Source organism: Heptranchias perlo, chromosome 4 (genome assembly GCF_035084215.1).
Source record: "Heptranchias perlo isolate sHepPer1 chromosome 4, sHepPer1.hap1, whole genome shotgun sequence".
Taxonomy (NCBI): Eukaryota; Metazoa; Chordata; class Chondrichthyes; order Hexanchiformes; family Hexanchidae; genus Heptranchias; species Heptranchias perlo.
This window is the reverse complement of record NC_090328.1, coordinates 8,213,340-8,237,284: the sequence shown is the minus strand read 5'-3', so window position 1 is coordinate 8,237,284 and position 23,945 is coordinate 8,213,340. Positions and strand designations below refer to the sequence as shown.

General features: G+C 46.2%; 1 protein-coding gene across 1 annotated transcript in view; it reads right to left on the bottom strand.

The window, feature by feature from the left end:
* LOC137320720 (G protein-coupled receptor kinase 5-like) overlaps positions 1-23,945 on the bottom strand; it is a 141,552-nt gene that overhangs the window by 74,747 nt on the left and 42,860 nt on the right. The gene's annotated exons all lie outside the window — the stretch shown is intronic.

The following is a 23,945-nucleotide window of genomic DNA, read 5'->3' as shown; positions in this document are numbered from 1 at the left end:
GATTGCTCGTTTAACCCAAAGACACAATCTCTTTCAGAGGGAAGAAGGGAGGGGGGAGAATGGAAAAAAGTTTAATGTGCAAATGGCCACTTAGCACGGTGGTGTCCTTTTCATTGCTGACAAGTCACATCTTCAGTCTATAACAGTGTCAGCTGTGGCTCAGTGGGTAGCACTCTTGCCTCTGAGTCAGAAGGTTGTGGGTTCAAGTCCCACTCCAGAGACGTGTGCACAAAAATCTAGGCTGACGCTCCTGCAGTACAGAGGGAGTGCTGCACTGTCGAAGGTGCCGCCTCTCGGATGAGACAATAAACCGCGGCCCCCGTCTGCCCTCTCGGGTGGATGCGAAAGATACCACGGCACTAGCTCGTAGAGGAGCAGGGGAGAACTCTCCCCCGTTTCCTGGCCAATATTTATCCCTCAATAAAACAGGCTATCTGGTCACTATCACACTGCCGTTTGTGGGACCTTGCTGTGTGCAAATTGGCTGCCGCATTTCCTATAAAACAGTGTCGACACTTCATTGGTTGTGAAGCGTGTTGGGACGTCCTGTGGTCATGAAAGGCGCTGTACAAATGCCAGTTCTGTTTTTAAAGCTGCTAACATTGAAGCCACCGAATAACCACTCACTTCATTCGAGCTACAGCATTGGAGCAGAAACCTTCAACACCTTCAAACACTTAGTAGAAACTAGACTTTGCCGTTGAGAAGTTTTTTTTTTTGACGGATGCATCCTGTCCCACGATGAAATGAAACTTTTAGCTATTACTAACAACTCACCACAAACCACCGCATTTCCCTTCATTTGGCAAAAAAAAATATGAATCCTCACCAAATATACCTCAACAGTGGACTTGCACGTACAAGTGAAAAAGGAGAAGGGAGGGATGGGACGGAGGAGAGCATTTAAGAGGAAGGCAAAGAGGGAAGACGAGTGCTCGAGTTCTGATGAGAAGCGGGCAGGAGTGGGTTCTGCCTTCAGTGCTCGAGATCGGATACTTCCTAGACGTTGGCTGTGGTGACTTTGTAGCGAGCCTTTGGCCTAGTGATCAGCATTCCCGCCTCCCAGTCAGAAAGTGCAGGGTTCGAACCTCCGCTCTGGCTCAGAATTCTGGGATTGACATCCAGCAGGATACTCGAGTCCGGTGGGTGTGGGTGGTTCCCCCCCCTCCCCCTTATGGGCGGTGGAAGCCCATAAAATCATCCCGCCGTATGGGACAAACCACCCCACTGGCTGGTATAAAGATGGTTACGGCCGTGGAAGAAGCGTTCAGGTCACGGTCTGTCAGACTGCTAATCCGCCTGCGAATCCTTATGCTACGTGACACTCTTCTCCAAAGGGAAGAGTTTGAAGGTACGAAAACAACAACTACGCCACCCCGCCAGACCCGTTAACCAGCCCGCGAATCCTTCCACTACTTCACACTCTTCTCCAAGGGAAGAGCGCGAAGATACAAAAACAACTAGGGTGAAAAGCTCAAAGAGGAGGGTCGAGAAATTTAGAAAAGACATTTGGTGTAAGAAGGGAATTCAGACAGGACATTTTCCCACCGCAAGGGCAACAAGAGTTTAAGAGAGAGAACAGGAATTGCGGTCACATTTTTGACCATTTTTCCACAGGAAGAAGTTGAGAAAAAAAGTTACTTTTAATGTCGGGCTTACAAAAGCAATGGGCGCGCGCACAAAGTACTTTGCACAGAGCAGTACCTTATGCAGGCAAAAGTACCAGCCACTCCAAGGCAGTAACATCCCAAACAGCAAGGAGATGAATAACCCCATTTTTTTTTAAAACTCCAAGTGGTGTTGGTTGAGAAAGGATTATTGGTCAGAACACCGGGAGAACTCCCTACTCTTCTTCAAATAGTACCTTGGGAGTGTTAACATCAACCTAATCACAGGAACAGGCCCTCCCCCGCCCTTTAACGCCTCCTGGATTAAGTGGTCAGGGAATAATACTGAAGCAGACAGTATGAATGGGCACAAGAGACAACTGGATACATTCCCTGGAGAGGGGATTGGGTGGGATATGGCACAAACTGGTGACAGTCTACGAGTGACCGAGTCCAATGGCCTTTTCTTGCCGCTAAGGATCCTGTGACAAGCGTGCGCCCAGAGCTAGTCACGTTCCACCTCGGGACAAGCTGGTGGCGTTCCTATCTTAGCAGTTCAGTGCGAAGTGTGCCAACGGGGAAACCGCAATCTGAATCCCCACCACCCCCCCGTCCCCCGTCATTTAGGACCAATCAACAGCTGCATGTGAAATTTCACACCTTCCACGTGACATTTAGTTAACATACTCTCCTGTACAGCACTTCAGGGCAAAGGGAGGCAAAAATCAGGTCTGGTGCGATTCGAGCCCATTACTTGCGGCATCGCAGTAGGTTAAGTGCATGCGTTTTTACAAAATGCCACTTTGACTGAGGAAAGTGCAAATTATTTCCTTTGATTCATTTGAAGCTGCTGGCAATATGATGTAAACAGTCACTTAATACGACACTCTTGGAAATTTAAATGGTCTTGCTGAAGAAAACAAATAGTGCTTTTCAGCCTAACTGCAAAAGACCTATTAATTTGATTCCCGGAGAGAGAGAGAGAGAGAGCGCGCGCGAAAGCAGGGGAGAGCGCGAAAGCGTGAACATATACAGCTTAGGTTCCCCGATAGTTCCGTGGGTAGAGTTCTATAACCAACAAGAACGATCTTGCATCTTTGTAGCACTAGTCATCAGGTAGAGGGACAAGTCAAAACACTACACAGGGACAAGCAGAGGATGCCAAGCAGAATTAAGAGCGGGTAAAGAGAAACCAAACGTACTACTGAGAGATAAGAGAGAGAGGTAGCAAGGTGAAGAGATTTAAGGAATCTTACAACACCAGGGTATAGTCCAACAATTTTATTTTAAAATCACAAGCTTTCGGAGATTATCTCCTTCGTCAGGTGAGAAGGAGATAATCTCCGAAAGCTTGTGATTTTAAAATAAATTTGTTGGACTATAACCTGGTGTTGTAAGATTCCTTACATTTGTCCACCCCAGTCCATCACCGGCATCTCCACATCAAAGAGATTTAAGAAGTGAGTTCCAAAGGGTAACCAGTATTTGAAAGGCCGTGCCATCTACCAGTTATCACTTTGTAATAACCAGGTGTGGTGGCTCGTGCATAAAGTGACAGTAGGTGGAATTGGCAACGATCATCTACACCATTTCTTTGACTCCATCCATCTGGTACCATATTCTCCTACATAAATGCAGGCTATCTATACAAAATGTCATTAAAACTTTGTTAAAGGGGGTTTCTATTTGCTTTTCCACAACCTTCCCTCCCACTCCCCCTTCCAAGCCAAAAAATAATAAATGCATTAGTCTCCCTTCCTCCGAAAATCAATTCAAGTTGAACACAAAGGCCTTTCAGCGGGTTTGTGCCTTATCAAAGCGGTGTTAGCGGGCCAGCTCAGCTCCTTATCTCAGTGCTACCTTGCAGTAAACTACTTCAAGTTGCTGCGGATACTCATTGTCTACGAGGCTTCGCGTGCCAGGGAAGTAAGGACCTCTCCTGTCACGGCAGGGATTGTGTCGGCCAGCACCCAGAGAGCTGTTCTGGTTTCATCCTGCGTTGTACTAACAGATCTGGGCAAGAGATTGAACGGCAGAGGTTATCGGCTGCGGTTACTCATTATTTTCATGTTCAAACATACATTCCTACCTCGGTGCCAAACGATCAGCACTCTGCAAGAAAACAGGGACAGAAAATGGCAACAGTGATCGATCAGAACAAACGACACAGAAAAAACACACAGAGTGCTGAGCACAGTTCTGGTCTCCATACTAGAAAAAGGATATAGAGGCACTGGAGAAGGTGCAAAAAAGATTCACAAGAATGTTACCAGAACTGAGAGGTTATAACTATCAGGAAAGGGTGAACAGGATGGGGCTCTTTTCTCCAGGAAAGAAAAGGCTGAGGGGTGACCAGTCTTTAAAATTATGAAAGGGTTTGATAGTGGGAATGTTTCCACTTTTGGGGGGAGTCCAAAAGTAAGGGTCATAAATATAAGATAGTCACTAATAGAAAGAAAGACTTACGTTGTGCCTTTCATCGACTTCAGGACGTCCCAAAGCACTTTACAATCAATGAAGTACTTCTGAAGCGTAGTCACTGTTGTGATGCAGGAAACATGGTTGCAATTTGTGCACAGCAAGATCCCACAAACAGCAAATGTGATGACCACCAGATAATCTGGTTTTTTTTTAGTGATGTTGGTTGAGGGATAAATATTGGCCCCAGGACACCAGGGTGAACTCCCCTGCTCTTCTTCGAACAGTGCCATGGGATCTTTCACATCCACCCAAGAGGGCAGACGGGGCCTAGGTCTAACCTCTCACCTGAAAGACGGCACCTCCGACACTCCCTTGGTACTCCACTGCCCTTGGTACTCCACTGGGCGTGTCAGCCTGGGTTTTGTGCTCAAGTCTCTGGAGTGGGGCTTGAACCTACAACCTTCTGACTCAGAGGCGAGACTGCTACCCACTGAGCCCCGGCTGACACATGGGGTAGTTGAGGCAAATAACATAGATACCTTTAAGGGGAAGCTAGATAAACACAGAAGAGAAAAAGGAACAGAAGGATGTGCTGATAGGGTTAGTTGAAGTAGGGTGGGAGGAGGCTTGTGTGGAGCATAAACACCAGCCGAATGGCCTACTGCTGTAAACTCAATGTAATTCCATGTAATTACAGGGCACATAAGTTCGCCACAACCCCAAGAGAAAGTACATGTTTGAGTAAAATAATTTCACACACATCCTATCTAATTAATTCCCACAGCTTCACCTTCCTATCCACCATTCACTCAATGACACTCGTGCTGTGTCCCAGCTCGCCACACTATGGAATCCTCTCCATTAAACCACATGGAAAGATCTCAGAGCAATCGGCAACAAGCCCTGATGTCGTCCATCGAAGAACTTGTGACTATCCTCCCTAGGGGAGGGAAGAAGAGGAGGAGGAGGAGGAGGAGTTGGGAGGAGAGCAGCGTCTCTTTGGGGTCATGTTAGGTCCGAGAGGGGCACGGTGGGTGATGGGAGACTGGGACGGGGCTGGCTAGTCTGTAACAAGTAATCTGATACCCAAGCCAGGCAGGTCTGCTGTACTCCAGGTTACTGTTGACTAACCAGCCAGATTGGGTCATTGATGGGACCCGTAGACTGGAGGGGTCCAGCTGTCACTTTCGCCACTATGGATTCTTCCCACTATGTGGGAACTCCAGGACGCTTCCCGTGTCCTGAACAACCATGGGCGCAGGAAGTGTCGTCAGCTGGAGGAGCTTGAGTTCCGGGTTTCGGAGCTTGGGCAGCAGCTGGCGTCACTGCATCCGCGAGGCTGAGAGTTACATGGATAGCACGTTTCAGGAGGTGGTCACCCCGCAGCTTAAGAGTGTGCAGGCAGAGGGGGAATGGGTGACGACCAAACAGACAAGGAGGATCCAGGCTAGAGTCCCGAGTGCATCTCACTCTCTAACCGGTATTCAGAATACTGGTGAGGGAGAGGGTTCCTCTGGGAAGTACAGCCAGAACCAAGTCCACGGCACCACGGTTGGCTCAGCTGTATGGGGTGGGGTGGGGTGGGGGGAGGAGGAGGAAGATCGGGAAAGCAATAATGATAGGGGATTATTTGGTTGGGGGAGCAGACAGGCATTTCTACGGCCGCAGACGCGAGTCCAGGATGCTATGTTGCCTCCCTGGTGCCAGGGTCAAGGATGTCACTGAGCAGCTGCAGAACATTTTGGAGGGGAAGGGGGAACAGCCAAAGGTCGTGGTCTGTATCGGTACCAAGGACATTGGTAGAAAGAGGGATGAGGTCCTGCAGGCAGACTTTAAGGAGTTAGGAGAGATTAATAAGCAGGACCTCAAAAAGGCAGTAATCTCCGGATTACTCCCGGTGCCATGCGCTAGTGAGTATAGAAATAGGAGGACAGAGCAGATGGATGCGTGGCTGGAGAGATGGTGCAGGAGGGAGGGCTTTAGATCCCTGGGGCATTGGGACCAGTTCTGAAGGAAGTGGGACACGTACAAGCCGGACGGGTTGTACCTCAACAGAGCTGGGATCAATGTCCTCACAGGGAGGTTCACTAGTGCTGGGGAGGGGGCTTTAAACTAATTTGGCAGGGGGCTGGGCACCAGGATGTAACATTAGAAAGGAGAAACAAGGTGCACAAAGGATTGGGAGAGACAGATAGCACTAGAGTAAGAAATAATATGGCATTAGGTGGGATCAGACGAAGAGGGAGTACAAAAAAGTCTAAGATTGGTTTGCAGTGCATGTGTGTGAATGCACAAAGTGTGGTAAATAAGGTTGGTGAGCTGCAGGCACAAATAGTCACTTGGGAATACGATGTTGCAGCGATAACGGAGACCTGGCTCAAAAAAGGGCAGGATTGGGTATTAAATATTCCTGGATACAAGGTGTTCAGGAAAGATAGGGAAGGAAAGAAAAGGGGGGGGTGGGTGGCAGTATTGATTAAGGAGAATATTGCAGTGCTGGAGAGAGAGGATGCCCTGGAGGGGGTCAAGGACAGAATCTATTTGGTTAGAGTTAAGAAACAATCGAGGTGCCCATTACACTATTGGGTGTATTCGTTAGGCCACCAACTAGTGGGAAGAATATAGAGGAACAAATTTGCAGGGAAATTACAGAGAGGTGCAAGAACCATAGAGTAATGATAATGGGGGACTTCAACCATCCTAATATAGACTGGGATAGTAATAGTGTAAAGGGCAGAGGGGGGGAAGAATTTCTGAAGTGCATTCAGGAGAACTTTCTTGATCAGTATGTTTCTGGCCCAATGAGGAAAGAGGCATTGCTGGATCTGGTTCTGGGAAATGAGGAGGGCCAAGTGGAGCAAGTATCAGTGGGAGAACTTTTAGAGAACAGCGATCACAGTATCATAAGGTTTAGATTAGCTATAGAAAAGGACAAGGAGCAATCTAGAGTAAAAATACTCAATTGGAGGGGGGCCAATTTCAGTGGGTTGAGAGCGGATCCGGCCTGGGTAAACCAGAATCAAAGATTGGCAGGTTAAACAAATAATGGGTGGCCTTTAAAGAGGAGATGGCTCAGGTACAGTCTAGGTACATTCCCACGAGGGAGAAAGGTAGGACAACCAAAGCCAGAGCTCCCTGGATGACAAAAGAGATAGAGAGTAAGATGAAGCAGAAAAAGGGGGCATATGACAGATGTCAGGTTGATAATTCAAGTGAGAACTAGGCAGAATATAGGAAGTTCAGAGGGGAAGTGAAAAGGAAATAAGAGGAGCAAAGAGAGAGTATGAGAATAGACTGGCGGCCAACATAAAAGGGAATCCAAAAGTTTTCTATAGGCAAGTAAATACTAAACGGGTAGTAAGGGGAGGGGTGGGGTCGATTAGGGACCAAAAGGAGACCTACTCATGGAGGCGGAGGGCATGGCTGAGGTATTAAATGAGTACTTTGCACCTGTCTTCACCGAGGAAGATGATGCTGCTCAAGTCACAGTAAAGGAAATATAGTTGAGATACTGGATGGGGGCTAAAAATTGATAAAGAAGAGGTTCTAGGAAGGCCAGCTGTCCTTAAAGTAGATAAGTCACCAGGTCTGGATGGGATGCATCCTAGGTTGTTGAGGGATGCAAAGGTGGAAATTGCAGAGGTGCTGGCAACAATCTTCCAATCCTCCTTAGATACGGGGGGTGGTGCCAGAGGACTACAGAATTGCAAATATTACACCCTTGTTCAAGAAAGGGTGTAAGGATAAACCCAGCAACTACAGGCCAGTCACTTTAACCTCGGTGGTAGGGAAACTTTTAGAAACGAGAACCCGAGACAAAATTAATAGTCACTTGAACAAGTGTAGATTAATAAAGGAAAGCCCGCACGGATTTGTTAAAGACAAATCGTGTTTAACTAACTTGATTGAGTTTTTTGATGAAGGCAATGTGTTTGATGTGGTGTATATGGATTTCCAAAAGACTTTTGATAAAGTACCGCATAATAGACTTGTCAGCAAAGTTGAAGCCCATGGAATAAAAAGGGCAGTAGCAGCATGGATACAAAATTGGCTAAGTGACAGGAAACAGCGCAGTGGTGAATGGTTGTTTTTCGGACTGGAGGAACGTATACAGTGGTGTTCCCTAGGGGTCAGTACTAGGACCACTGCTTTTTTTGATATATATTAATGACTTGGACTTAGGTGTACAGGATACAATTTCAAATTTGCAGATGACACAAAACTTGGAAGTGCAGCGAACAGTGAGGAGGGTAGCAACAGACTTCAAGAGAACATAGACAGGCTGGTGGAATGGGCGGACAAGTGGCAGTTGAAATTTAATGCAGAGACGTGCAAAGTGATACATTTTGGTAGGAAGAATGAGGAAAGGCAATATAAACTGAAGGGTACAATTCTAAAGGGGGTGCAGAAACAGAGAGACCTGGGGGTATATATGCACAGGTCATTGAAGGTGGCAGGGCAGGTTGAGAAAGCGGTTAAAAAAGCATCCGGGATCCTGGGCTTTACAAATAGAGGCAGAGTACAAAAGCAAGGAGGTTATGATGAACCTTTAAAAATCACTGGTTCAGTCACAAATGGAATATTGTGTCCAGTTCTGCACACCGCACTTTCGGAAGGATGTGAAGGCCTTAGAGAGGGTGCAGAAAAGATTTACTAAAATGGTTCAAGGGATGAGTGACTTCAGTTACGTGGATAGACTAGTGAAGCTGGGGTTATCTCCTTAGAGCAGAGGAGGTTGAGGGGAGATTTGATAGAGGTATTCAAAATCATGAGGGGTCTGGACAGAATAGATAGAGAGAAACTGTTCCCATTGGCGGAAGAGTCGAGAACCAGAGGACACAGATTTTAGGTAATTGGCAAAAGAACCAAAGGCGACATGAGGAAAAACTTTTTTTACACAGCGAGTGGTTATGATGTGGAATGCGCTGCCTGAAAGGGTGGTGGAGGCAGATTCAATCGTGGCTTTCAAAAGGGAATTGGATAAGTGCTTAAAGGGAAAACATTTGCAGGGCTACAGGGATAGTGGGAGTGGGACTAGTTGGGTTGCTCTTGCAGAGCGCAGGCAGGGGCTCGACGGGCCAAATGGCCACCTTCTGTGCTATAACCATTCTATTCTTTGATTCTAAGTCTCCAAATAACAACTGTTGTGAAACAACCATTATGTTAGAAGGTCCACCACCAAATTATCAGGGCAACAAATCCAGAGAACAGATTTTTTTTTAAATGCAGCATTAATCGAAAACTTAGGAGGCTTGCATTGTCCTTTATCTGCGTAACGCAGTGTGGCAGGAAACAACTGTGACAAGGAGGAGCATCTCATGAAAGTAAGAGCGCTCTCTGGCAGTTCCAAGTGAAACTGGTATGAAAACTTCACACACTCGTTACGCTTCACTGAATCCTTAGTATCCAAAACAGTGTGAGCAACTTTAGATCAACGAGCGCAATTTTTTAAATTTAAAGGCTACATTTCTTCTGCATAAAGTGCAGGCTGTTGGTGCTGACGAACTGAACGCTTTCACGTCATCCGGCTATTATCTCGTTGCTGTTTGTGGGAGCTTGCTGTGCGCAAATTGGCTGCCGCGTTTCCTACATTTCAACAGTGAACACACTTCAAAAAGCACCTCATTGTCTGTGAAGTGCTTTGGGATGTCATTCGGTCATGAAAGGCATTGTATAAATGCAAGTCTTTCTTACTTTACACAACCCACATACAAACATGTCCTATCCTTAGGGGGTCACATTCCACACAAATTTCCATGGGTCCCCTGCTGCACAACAGTCACCATAACCCACGGACCAATCAATCTGAGCCTACAGTTGGTTTAAAATTTAATCCTGTCCTTGACCAGATAAGGTCTTTTATTTTAAAGAGAAAATCAATCAACTGATCATTAACTACTTCAGATCTTCAACAGCGAACTCCTCCAATGGTTCTGCAAGCTTATACATGAAGGAGGGTGAGCCACACAGGCCAGGAAGGTCCCAGGCAGAACCCCCTCACAGTCTGTGGTGAACAAATGTAAGGAATCTTACAACACCAGGTTATAGTCCAACAATTTTATTTTAAAATCACAAGCTTTCGGAGATTATCCCCTTCGTCAGGTGAGTGAATGAATAAGAGGTTCTCAAATCGCATATCTTATATTAGGCTGGGACACCATCACACCAATCAAAAGGTGTTGTTGGTGTTCAGACAGGTTAGCCACGGAAAACAGTAGGTCCCAGTATGCTGAATACACATTGTGTCAAATTACACAGACAGAGAGAAAGAGACCCAAAAGGCAGAGAGAGAGAGAATATTAAAAACAGATAACTTTTTTTTCCCCTTGCTGGTGGGGTTACGTGTAGCGTGACATGAACCCAAGATCCCGGTTGAGGCCGTCCTCATGGGTGCGTGTGGTGTCTGTGGTGAGTGAGCTCAGGTCAACCAGAGCTTACGCAAGATCGCTATACAGCGAACCCTGCCACATGTCATGTCAGCTGTGGCTCAGTGGGTAGCACTCTCGCATCTGAGTCAGAAGGTGATGGGTTTAAGTCCCACTCCAGAGACTCGAGCATAAAATCTACGCTGGCACTCCAGTGCAGTCCCGCCTTTAGGTTAAGACGTTAAACTGAGGCCCCGTCTGCCCTCTCAGGCGGAGGCAAAAGATCCCAAGGCATATTACGGAGAGCGGGGGAGTTCTTCCCGGTGTCCTGGTCGACATTTATCCCTCAACCATCACCACTAAAACAGATTATCTGATCATTGTCACATTGCAGTTTGTCGGATCTTGCTGTGCACAAATTGGATGCCGCGTTGCCTACCTTACATCAGCGACAACACTTCACAAGTACTCCAATGGCTATAAAGCACTTTGGGACGTCTTGAGGCCACGAAAGACGCTATAAAACTACAAGTTCTTTCTTTTTACACATGCGGATCGTTAATAAATTGGAATTCCACCCTCCCCCCACGATCACGAGTGGATAATGGCAGCTTGGGCGAGGTATCAAGAGGGCAACGGGCAGCCTTGCAACGAGACCCAAGGCCTTCAGGTGAGGAGGGAAGAACAGAAAATTGGCACAGCATAAACATGCGAAAATAGAACAGCAGCCTCACGGGTGGAACTATATCAAATGCCTTCTGAAAATGCCACGATGTGGAGATGCCGGTGATGGACTGGGGTGGACAAATGTAAGGAATCTTACAACACCAGGTTATAGTCCAACAGTTTTATTTGAAAATCACAAGCTTTCGGAGGCTTTCTCACCTGACGAAGGAGAAAGCCTCCGAAAGCTTGTGATTTTCAAATAATTCTGAAAATGCAACTAAGGCCAGAAAACATCGTCTCAGGACCTGCAGATGGGGCGAGTGGTTTGATGAGCTACTCCTGAACACAAATGTCGTCCAATAGCAATCACTGACTAGCTACATGCACTAATGTTAATAGAATAATTGTAAACAATTTTACAACACCAAGTTATAGTCCAGCAATTTTATTTTAAATTCACAAGCTTTCGGAGGCTTCCCCCTTCGTCAGGTGAACGACGTGAAATGAAATCATTAATAGAATACACCTTACATACTCACACAACACAGATAAATGGACTTCACGTGTGTATATTTACTTAACAAACACCTACCACCATTCAGTAACAAGGAGATAAAGTATTCGCAACGATCAAAGAACACTCGCACACTCTGCTTTTTTGTCTTACCGTTTTACTAACAAACGCACAAAAAGGTTAAAGTTCACATGCAAAGACTGTGCGAATATGAGCGTTGAGATCGCAGGCCCAATGATAGTGTCTGTTACTCGTTTTTTTATTTATTCACTCATCAGAAATGCAATTTTCCACATCTGGATTCCCAATTCTCCACGTGGCCAGTGGCTAACGTAAAGAAGAAAAAATGACAGACTTCCATTTATAAAGCGACTTTCGTAACCCCAGGGCGTCCCAAAGCGCTTTACAGCCAACGAAGTACTTTCGAAGTGTAGTCACTGTTGTAACGTAGGAAACGCGGCAGCCAATTTGCGCACAGCAAGATCCCACAAACAGCAACTTGGTAAATGACCAGATAATAAGTTTTAAGTGACGTTTTGATGGTCGAGTTATATAAAACGTTGACCAGGAGACCCCTGCTCTTCTTCGAATAGTGGCCGTGAGACCTTTTACGTCCACCTGAGAGGGCGGACGGGGCCTCGCTTTAACGCCTCATCCGAAAGATGGCACCTCTGACAGCGCAGCACTGGGAGCGTCAGCCTAGATTCTGTGCTCAAGTCTCTGGAGTGGGGACTTGAACCCACAACCCTCTGACTCAGAGGCGAGAGTGCTGCCCACTGAGCCAAGGCTGGCCGCATTGGTGTACGTCACAATTACAGAACAGCAGGCAGCCTTCTAATTAACGCGTTACTCCAACTTTACAACCCGGGAAGCTTAGCCACACACACACACACACGTCACCACTTACACAACGGATCTGGCCTTCAGGGAAATCCACTAATACCAGCACAATATTAGGGCTCGCTGAAATCATTTTCAATTTGGTCAGAAGTGAAAGAGGGGACCCTGCTGACTTTTGTGATTAGCTTACTTATTTCATTAAAATACATACATCGGGCTTTAATGGTCAAACCAAAATAGAAACCGTCTTTCATATGCGAGCACTTTATTTAGGCTTTGCTCCTTGGCACTGACATATTTGAAACCAGCTCATTTGTTTCCAATTAACATAATCAGGCCTAACACAAACTATCAAAAAAAAAATAACGTTTTGATGGAAGGTCATCGACCTGAGACGGTAACTCTCGTTTCTCTCTCCACGGACGCTGCCTGACCTGCTGAGTGTTTGCCAGCATTTTCTGCGTTTTTTTTAAAATCTCTGTTTTTTAAATTCTTAGTTGACCATTGGAGCTTGCGGTTTCAAAGGGATGAGTAAGTTTCAGTCAGCCAACCTGCCGGGTGTAGGCCGGCTGACTGACTTATAGATTCCCACAGAAATTTACATGCTCCAGCCGTGGCTCAGTGGGCAGCACTCTCGCCTCTGAGTCAGAGGGTTGTGGGTTCAAGTCCCACTCCGGAGACTTGAGCACAAAAACCCAGGCTGATACTTCCAGTGCCAGTACCGAGGGAGTGCTACATCGTCTTTCGGTTGAGACGTTAAACCCTCTCAGGTTCTGCCCTCAGGTGGACGGAAAAGATCCCACGGCATGAATCCCTCAACCAATACCATTAAAAACAGATTATCTGGTCATTATCAAATTGCTGTTTGTGGGACCTTGCTGTGCGCAAATTGGCTGCCATGTTTCCTACATTACAACAGTGACTGCACTTCATTGGCGGTAAAGCGCATTGGGATGTCCCAAGGTCATGAAAGGCACTATATAAATGCAAGTTCTTTTTATTTTCAAACCTCAAAAAAATAAAGGCAGGTCATCTTAACATTACGTGCTACCAACTTGCAGTTTTTTGGTTCAAATAAAATACCAGGAGGTTCGAAGAGTCTCTCCAGAGTCTTCTTCAACCAGTTAGAAGCAATTTCTAGAAGCCCCATCATATTTTCAGGAGACTGTTTTCAACGATAGCTTGCATTTATATTGCGTCTTTAAGGTAGAAAGACATCCCAAGGCTCTAGGATAAGAAACGGATGGCAAGCCAAAGGAGGAGATAGCGGGTGGGCAGACCAAAGGCTTGGTCAAAGAGGTGGGTTGTAAGGAGGGTCTTAAAAGGAGAAGAGGGAGGTGGAGGGGCAGAGGGAATTCCAGAAGCTAAGTCACAGGGAGAGCCACCAACGGTGGGGTAAAGGGAATGGACAAGAGGATAGAGTCAGAGGAGCGGAGAGTTCAGGGGGAGGTTGAAGGAGGTCACAGAGATAGCCACAAGCTGCACCATGTGACAACACGGTCACATTACCCCTGCAGTAACATGTCGGTTTGAGGAGGGAAGAGGTGAGAAAATAAATTGTGTTTTATTTATTTATCGTGGGCAGCGCCATCAAGGCCGCATTCATTGCCCATCCCGAGAAGATGAAGGTGGGCCTTTTCCTTGAACAGCTGCAGTCAGTGCGGTGATGGTGTTCGGTAAGACAGTGTCGTGGTTACGTCACTTGACCAGCAATCCAGGATGCCTGGACTAATTGTCCAAAAAATGCGAGTTCAAATAATTTGAATTTAGTAAAAAAAAAACAAAATCTGGAATTAAAAAGCTGATATCAGTAAAAATGAAAAACTGTTAGATTTTCGTAAACACCCTACTGGTTCATTAATGTTCTTTAGGGAAGGAAACCTGCCGTCCTTACCCTGTCTGGCCTATTTGTGACTCCAGTCCCACACCAACGTGGTCCACTCTTAACTGCCCTCTGAATTGCCTCGCAAACCACTCGGTTGTACTAAGAACAGCTTCAAGAAGAAGGCGGCCCACCACCACCTTCTCAGTGCAGCTAGGGATGGACAATAAAATGCCGGCTTTGCCAGCGACGCCCACATCCCGTGTATGAATAAAAACAAAAAAGGTAGGGAATTCCAGGGTACTGAACAAGTGACCATGAAGGAACGGTGAAACGTGTCCAAGTCAGGATGGAGCGCGACTTGGAGGTGATGGCGTGCCCATGACATTACTGCTGCTGTTGTCCTTCTTGGCGAAAGAAGTTTCAGGGCAAAGGTGGGTGTTGTCAAACAGGTAAGTTCAAGATGAGCGTGACAATTCAGCCCTTCTAGCTCATCCTCTGGTTAAAAAAAACACAATGCTTCTATGGAAGGATGTCTCCTGCACCTGCCCCTTGAATGACTGAGCATTGTTCCCTCCACTTCCTTACCCATACACCGATTACACAGTGGGTGAAGTGCTTCCGGCCTTCTTTAATCCGCTTATCCTTGTGTCTACATATCGTGCAGCTGTGGTTTAACTTCAAATACGAGGCCATTAACACAATGGTCACAACACAAACAACTTGGCTTTATGACAGTGCCTTCTAATTAAAAATTACAGCCTCTGAAACGCATCAATCCAACAAAGCAATGAAGCAGCCCCAGCTACTAGAGCGCTCACCAAGTCACCGTGTTACATAGAATTCCCTATTGGATTTATCAGTGACTATCTTATATTTTTGGCCCCTAGTTATGGTCCCCCCCACAAATGGAAACATCTTCTCTGCGATTTACCTCCTTCATAATTTTTAAAGACCTCAGCCCTCAGTCTTAAAAGAGCCCCAAGCCTCTTCAGTCTTTCCTGATATTTTATAACCTCTTAATTCTGGTGTCAACCTTGTAAATCTTTTTTGCACCTTTCTCCCGCGCCTCGATATCCTTTTTGTAGTATGGAGACCAGAACTGTGCTCCAAGTGTGGGCTAGCCGCAGTTCAGGTATTCCTCCAGCAAAATACCAAAAGGGTAGATTCTCATTTGTTTCATTTCTGTTCACACCATCTTTCCAAATTCTAAGTAACACTAGCCAGCCGCCCTATAAATACCACACAAAGAACCAGTCACATGACACACACACAGCCCGAGTCACAAAAACAAACCAAGTGTGTGATCGGCAATCTATTTCCTCCCATTTGGTAAGCTGCCAGTCCAGCCCTTACATTGTTTAAAGCAAATCCTCTAAAAAGAAAAAAAAAAGTGCTCTTAAAACTTTTGTTAAAAATGGAGACTGTAACAAATGACTACGTCCAAGTGACAAGTGCGAGCCCACAGACCCCGGTCGTGTTCTCACCCGATACCCACTTTCCCAGCGGGAGTCACCAGGGTAAGCGAGCAGGATCGGGAACCCCGGCCAATTTCTCACAGCCCTCCTTCTAACCCAAGGGCGCGGAGGCTCTTTACAACAATCCCTGCTGCTGCTCAGATCGCCTGGCTCAGCACGCAGCAGGGACCCTCCACTCTAGCCCCACTCCAGAGACCAGAGCACAGAATCTAGGCTGACACCCCCGCTGCAGTGCTGAAGGCGTGGCTGCACAGTTGGAGGTGCCGTCTTTCGGATGAGACGTTAAACCGAGGCCCCGTCTGCCCTCTTGGGTGGATGTAAGAGAGCCCATGGCCCCCATTGCAAAGAAGAGCATGGGAGTTCTCCCTGGTGTCCTGGTCAATATTTATCCCTCAACCAATATCGTTACAAAAAAGAAATCAGATTGCCTGGTCATTATCACATTGCTGTTTGTGGGATCTTGCTGTGCACAAATTGGCTGCTACATTTCCCTACATTACAACAGTGACTGCACTTCAAAAGTATTTAATTGGCCGTGAAGCACTTTGGGACGTCCTGAGGTCGTGAAAGGCGCTATATAAATGAGAGACTTTCTTTCTTTCTCTGCTCAGTATAACCCTGGGCCTTTACCAACTGGGCCATCGGGGAAAGCTGTGCGCTTGGCCTTGAATTCAAACCAGCATACTCTACGCGAGCTCAGCCAGCGCCATTCGAATCGGCAACTGTTTGCATCAAACGGGCAGATGTTCAAAATACCAACAAGCAAAATGCTGCAAGATAAAATCCCATCCTGCTCGACTAGTTTGACCAGAACTTGACAAACGTCTCGATATCAGATTAGACGTTGGCAACGATAATGATTTAAAGGCATCCTAACTTAAGAGGACAAGAGTTGTTTGGAGCCTGCGTTGCAGTTCTAGCTTTCAATGGGGCTCAACAACACCAAACTACAACTCAAGTAGTTTCTAAATAACAACATTTATATCTAGCCTTTGATGTCAAGAAAAATATCCCACTGTTTTTCTAAAAATCTGGGCTCTTCTACTTTCTTTCTTAAAAAAAACATAGCTTCCCCGCTTCCCCTCTTCCCCCCCCGCCCACTACCCCCCAAAAAAAAAATCACCTGGTCTTCTGCCCAAAACTCCTTATTACTGAGTTCAGCTTCCTCTGTGGTCTACTTCTAGCCCATCAGTTAACACATCTGGATAAATTCCTGCACATTATTTTAGTGCAGTCCTTAACCCATTTATTTCAAATGGGCTAATTAAACCAAGAGCTTTTCCACTTCATTCATTTTTTTAAAAAAAAATCACTTTTTCCTTTATGGTCTTTAACTAATAAAATGGTGCATCGCGGCCCTGCTTGGATCTCTCCTGCTTTTGTCAATCTTTCTCAGCCCCGCCTTTTATTTTTTGGAGGGCTTCTTTCCCCCTTCCCCCTTTCACACAAAAATGCAAATGCGTCCGGTACAGAAACAATTGTATTCTTTTTGCTAAAGCACTCACAGCTAAATTTATAAAACTGGCTACTTCCTCTCACTTTTTATTCTTTCCCCTTTTATCTTTTTCGGTACTTGCTTCTCTCACTCTCCCCTTCCCTTTTATTGTTTTCTCTCTCGCTCCACTCCCTCCCCCCACATTATTTAAAATTGATCGGAGGTTACCCCGTGTATCTCATGCTGAACTCTCTCCCTCAACAACTTGCATTTATGTAGCGCCTTTAACGGAGTAAAATGTCCCAAGGCGCTTCACAGGAACGGTTATCAAAACAAAATTTGACACCGAGTCATATAAGGAGATATTAGGACAGGTGACCAAGAGCTTGGTCACAGGGCTAGGTTTTAAGCAGAGTCTTAAAGGAGGAGAGAGAGGTGGAGGGGTAAAGGGGCTTGGAATGGGAATCCCAGAGTGTAGGGGTAAGATGGCTGAAGGCACGGCCTCCAACGATGGGGAGAAGAAAGTGTGGGACGCACAAGAGGCCAGAGTTGGAGGAACGTAAAGTGTTTGATGCCCATTTCCCCTTTATATCCCTCACTTACCCCCCACTCCCCCCAACTCACCTGGCCTTCAAACCTCTTCAACCCGTTTCTTGCCCGATCTCACTCTGGAAAGGTCAACTGGCTCCCACTGCTGGCAGGCAGATCATTACCGATTTTATTAGGGATGGGCAATAAATGCTGTCCTCGCCAGCGACACCCACATCCCCATGAACGAATAAAAAAAAAATCCCCCCCCCCCCCCCCCCGACATGCTCCTCAATCGACTCTATTCTCGGTGGCCAAGAACAAGAAGTTGTTTCAAGTCAGGGACATACTCACCCTCCCTTAGATCACTTCACCACTCTCATAGTGAAAGCAAAAAAAAAAACATTATGTCAGCAGCACAGGGACAGGAAGGAAGGAGGACTGGTTTGCAGGGAAAGATAGAGACAGATTAGGGATAGGGAACTGAAACCGGGCTTCATCACTGGGTGGGGGGGGGGGGGGGAAACATTTTACTGCTGCACTGTCACCAAAACCTTCAGAAGCAATATCAGAGTCTTAAAGGAGGAGAGAGAGGTGGAGAGGTAAAGGGGCTTGCCTAAACCTTTCATGTCCAAACTCAAGTAGGACATTAGTAGCCAAGGTTTCTAACTAAACATCCTGATCATAGAGTTGCGTTCCACGCGATTGAAGCTGCTCTTGAAATTCCTTACGTTGCCCTTTCACACACTGGCAGACGATACGTCCACTTTTGAACAATGTGCAACTTGTACTGGAGAGAAAAGCAAGCTATTTACTACTGCTAGCCAAACCACTGGAGGTTTCACACACAACGAGGTGGTTAAAGGGTACATAGCAAAGCTCTGCGTGATCCTGAATTTGCTTAGGACCAGCATTCAAGTTCAGATGCAAAACCATGCGCGCTCGGATCTGTACACCAGGATTTCAGGGGGTGGAGGGGCCTTCATACAGTGCCAATAAGCTTCTCGTGCGATGATCTTAATTCACCATCTCAGATTGCGCCCACTACCTTTGCAGGGCTATGGGGAAAGAGCGGGGAAAGTGGGACTAATTGGGTAGCTCTTTCTAAGAGCCGGCACAGGCACGATGGGCTGAATGGCCTCCTTCTGTGTTCTATGACTATGTTATACAGCTCAGGGCACTCTCTCCAAGTATGAAAGGCCAGATATCTGCAATTCTACTGCCGGGTGTTTTTCCGCAGTTCAAATGGACAGGGTATAAACATTTCACATGGGACCTTTCCACTTCACTGAAATCCCATCGACAATGGTTTACACTTACACAGTGCCTTTAACAGAACCAAATGCCTTGAAAGGAGCTTGGCAAAGGGGCATTTCAGACACCGAGCTGGGATTGGGAGACCACCTCGGATGGGTGACTGAAGCAGAGGTCAAAGAAGTAGGTTTTGAAAAGTCTTCATGGTGCACAGCACGGATTTCGGGAAGAATTTCAAATGGCTGGATGCACCGATACCAATGGGTGAATGGACCGGGGGGTGGGGTGGGAGAGAGAAACTTGCAGCAGTCCAGATTCAGAAGAGGAGGAGAGGGTGAGGGATGGGACATGGAACTAGAGGAGATCTCAGGGGTATGGTGAGGGCAAGGGTTCGAAAGTCTGTGTGTTGAGGATAGGGCAACTCATCAGTGAGGATTGGAGGGATAGGCGAGTGAGACTGAATACGGAATAGGACGCGCGCGCAAGAGGCCGGCATGACTTGGAGTTTGTGTAGGGCGGAACTCTGGAGACCACCTTTACAGGACAATTGAGCTCAGAGGTGACAAAGGCATTGCGGAGTTGGAACCAGGCCATCCTGGAGGACCGAAGCACAGCTCGGGGTCAAAAAGATCACGGAGGCAGTTTGTGGTCGAATTACTATCTCAAATTAAAATATATAAAACGAGTACAGGTGGACATAAAAGATCGCACGGCACGAGTTCGAAGACGAGCTGGTGAGTTCTTCCAGGTGTCCTGGACAATATTTATCCCTCAACCAATATCACTGAAACAGATTATCTGGTCATTATCACATTGCTGCTTGTGGGATCTTGCTGTGCGCAAATTGGCTGCCGCGTTTCCTACATCACGACAGTGGCTCCACTTCAAAAAGAACTTCATTGGCTGCGAAGCGCTTTGGGACATCCTGAGGTCGTGAAAGGCGCCATATAAATGCAAGTTCTTTCTTTCTTTCTTTCTTCACGGGTTGTTTGTTCGACCAGCGAAGATTTGTGCAGGCAGTTTGTTTCAATTAAAATGGTTAGGGAGGACCAGGGACCACAATTTCAAATTATGCAAGGCCAGATCGAGGTTAGATCTCAGGAGGTGGTTCTTTTCCAGGAGAATAGTGGACCTCTGGAACAGGCTGCCGGCTCGTGCGGTGGATGTTGATTCGCTGAATTCCTTCAAGCGAGAGCCAGACCTGTTTTCTGGCTGGGGCGGAGATCAGCTCTTACAAAATGGTAACATTAATCAGGGCCGGTGATCTCCTGGACCAATTTCAATTGCCTAAGGGGATCGGAGAGGTACTTTCCAGATTTTTTTTTTCCCTAATTGGCTTGGATTTCTAAATCTGGTTTCTCGCCTCTTCCTGGAGATCACATGGATTCTGGGTGGGGTGGAGAGTGTGTATATTGTGATGCACAAGGCATCACAGTTGTGTGGGGCAGGCTGGATAGACAAGAGGGTCGTTGTCTGTCCGTCATTGTTCGTATGTCCCTATAATTGCATGCGACTTAACATAGAGTAAGTAGAGGACCCACCCCGCACAGGTTCAGGACCCCCTTCTCTCAACACTACAATAAAAGCCCAATAGATCACTGAAGTGTCATGAACAGGTGCAGAAAATAATCAATAAGGCTAATGGAATGCTGGCCTTTATATCTAGAGTACAAGGGGGCAGAAGTTATGCTGCAGCTATACAAAACCCTGGTTAGACCGCACCTGGAGTACTGTGAGCAGTTCTGGGCACCGCACCTTCGGAAGGACATATTGGCCTTGGAGGGAGTGTGGCGTAGGTTTACTAGAATGATACCCGGACTTCAAGGGTTAAGTTACAAGGAGAGATTACACAAATTGGGGTTGTATTCTCTGGAGTTTTGAAGGTTAAGGGGTGATCTGATCGAAGTTTATAAGATATTAAGGGGAACAGATAGGGTGGATAGAGAGAAACTATTTCTGCTGGTTGGGATTCTAGGAGTAGGGGGCACAGTCTAAAAATTAGAAGCAGACCTTTCAGGAGTGAGATTAGAAAACATTTCTACACACAAAGGGTGGTAGAAGTTTGGAACTCTCTTCTGCAAACGGCAATTGATACTAGCTCAATTGCTAAATTTAAATCTGAGATAGATAGCTTTTTGGCAATCAAAGGTATTAAGGGATATGGGCCAAAGGCAGGTATATGGAGTTAGATCACAGATCAACCATGATCTTATCAAATGGCGGAGCAGGCACGAGGGGCTGAATGGCCTACTCCTGTTCCTATATTCCTATGGTGCGACACGGAGCCTCGCAGACCAGAAAATTTCCAGGTTCGATCACTGGTCTGTCTTCAGGTCTCTAATCTCTGCTGGCCAGTAGCTGGGGTGTATCCCCCGAGCTGGAAGGCGGAGGGGGAAGTGGTTGAGAGAAGAGATGAACAAGCTGAAGTTCCCGCTTCAGATCATTTGGAAATGCCAGGGACTGAACGTTACACCCTTCCTAATGGGAACGCCGTCTGACCACCCCCGCCCAAAGGCTTAATTGTATGTTCAAAGGCTTCAGCCCAAATAGGAGCTTCATTCAGGCATAATAAAAGGCATCTACAAGCTTAATCCTGTGTTGCGTGTGCATTGAAATTAGACCACAGAAATAGGGTCGTTCGGTCCAACCAGTCTGTGTTGATGTTTATCTTCCACGTAAACAGTGGTCCTAATCCCATGTGCCCACTCTACTCCTATATCCCCTTATTCCCCCACTTTCCTTCAACCATCTACCTAAACCATTCTTAAAATGTTGCATTTCCAACAAGTAAATGAATTGGAAGGTAGAGAGAACCCCAATTCACTGCACGGGTAACTGCAATGGAAGTTCCATCGATTGGCAATCTAGGTCTGGATTTCAAGGATGGACTCATCATTAGTGACAACTGTCTGGCTATAATTGGAGTTATCAAGGCAACGGGTAATGGGATTTTGTTAATTTGCAGGGGACTGTTTTGTGCTCAAACAAAAAAGTTATCCAATAATTTGCATTAAGCGACATAAATAACACAGCCGAGCGGGAATTTAATGCTTAAGAAAAATTGGAGTCATCAGATAATCTGAATTAAGAGGCTGACGCTCCCGGTGGAGTACTGAGGGAGTGCTGCACTGTCGGAGGTGCCGACTTTTAGATGAGACGTTAAACTAAGGCCCCGTCTGCCCTCTCGGGTGGATCCCACGGCACTATTTCAAAGAAGAGCAGCCCGGCCAATATGTATCCCTCAATTAACTTCATTTAAAGAAATGATCTGGTCAATATCACATTGCTGTTTGTGGGATCTTGCTGTGTGCAAACTGGCTGCCGCATTTCCTACATTACAACAGTGACTACGCTTCAAAAAAGTATTTAATTGGCTGTAAAGCGCTTTGAGGTCGTGAAAGGAGCTATATCAATGCAAGTCTTTCTTTCACTGCTGTTCTAACAGCCCTGGATTTTGCTGCTATTTAACACCTTACCTCTGCAGTTTTGTTTTAAATAAAAAAGGGTCACTTACAGACTTTGTCTGCAAGGGAAGTGAAATTTCACGGTTTACTTTGTCTGGACATTTCAACCTTTTTTTTTAAAAAGCATTATTTCCCACTTCAAATAATTCTGCAGCTGGTGGGTTTATAACTCATGTTTTATTGTCTCTTCTTGTGAACAGCCAGAAGTTGTTAAATGGCCCAACATAATGTGGCTGTTTTGGCACCTACAATTACTGAAACCTCAATCTTCCCCCGCCCCCCCAAAAAAAAACAACTCATCAGCTGATTCATCACAAAAGGTAGGTCTATGCTGATATTTCCTGTAAGCCAGGAATCTCGTCACGTGCCAGTGGCTTGTGGCCAAGCTTTCTAAACGGTACATTCATTGTTAACGGAAAGGGGCTTCTCAGTGGCGAGCGTTGGGGACACGCCACTCAACGTTACTTTATCGAAACATGTTGCATAATGTGCAGAGGGGAAAAGAAAAAGTTTTTCTTTTATAAAAAAAATTGTTTAATTTGTTTAAAACAACAGGGAGGTGGGAACATGGATATGGTCAATAGCATTTTGAATACGGGTAGTATTTCCTGTTGCAATCTCAAACCACAACTTAACTTCGTTAGCTGCTCACTGAACTTGCAGAATCCGACTCTGCAGGAAATGGCAATAGCATTTCTTTCTCAGCAAAGAAAAGAGCCAGTTGCATTTATATAGCGATTTTTACAACCTCAGGACGTCCCAAAGCGCTTTACAGCCATTGAAGTACTTTTTGAAGTGTAGTCACTGTTGTAATGTAGGAAACGCAGCAGCCAATTTGCGCACAGCAAGCTCCCACAAACAGCAATGAGATAATGATCAGATAATCTGCTTTTTTGAGGTGTTGGTTGAGGGATAAATATTGGCCCAGGACACCAGGGAGAACTTCCCTGCTCCTCTGCCAGGGGATCTTTAACGACCACCTGAGAGGGCAGACGGGGCCTCGGTTTCATCCGAAAGACGGCACTTCCAACTGTGCAGCACTCCCTCAGTACTGCACTGAGGTGTTAGCCTGGATTATGGGTTCATAACTCTGCTGGGTCTAGGGTTGGGTGGGGGGGCAAAAAAAGTGCAGTGTCACCCAAAAATATCAAATGAAACCAACATTACTTGGTTTTCACGCCAGTTGTAACTGTGTAATTACATAGAATTACAGAATGGCACAGCACAGAAGGAGGCCATTTGGTCCATTGTCCCTGTGCCAGCTCTATGAAAGAGCTATCCAATTAGTCCCATTCCCCTGCTCTTTCCCCATAGCCCTGTAAATTTTCCCTTTCAAGTATTTATCCAATTCCCTTTTGAAAGTTCTTATTGAATTTTTTTTTATTCATTCATGGGATGTGGGCGTCGCTGGCGAGGCCGGCATTTATTGCCCATCCCTAATTGCCCTTGAGAAGGTGGTGGTGAGCCGCCTTCTTGAACCGCTGCAGTCCGTGTGGTGACGGTTCTCCCACAGTGCTGTTAGGAAGGGAGTTCCAGGATTTTGACCCAGCG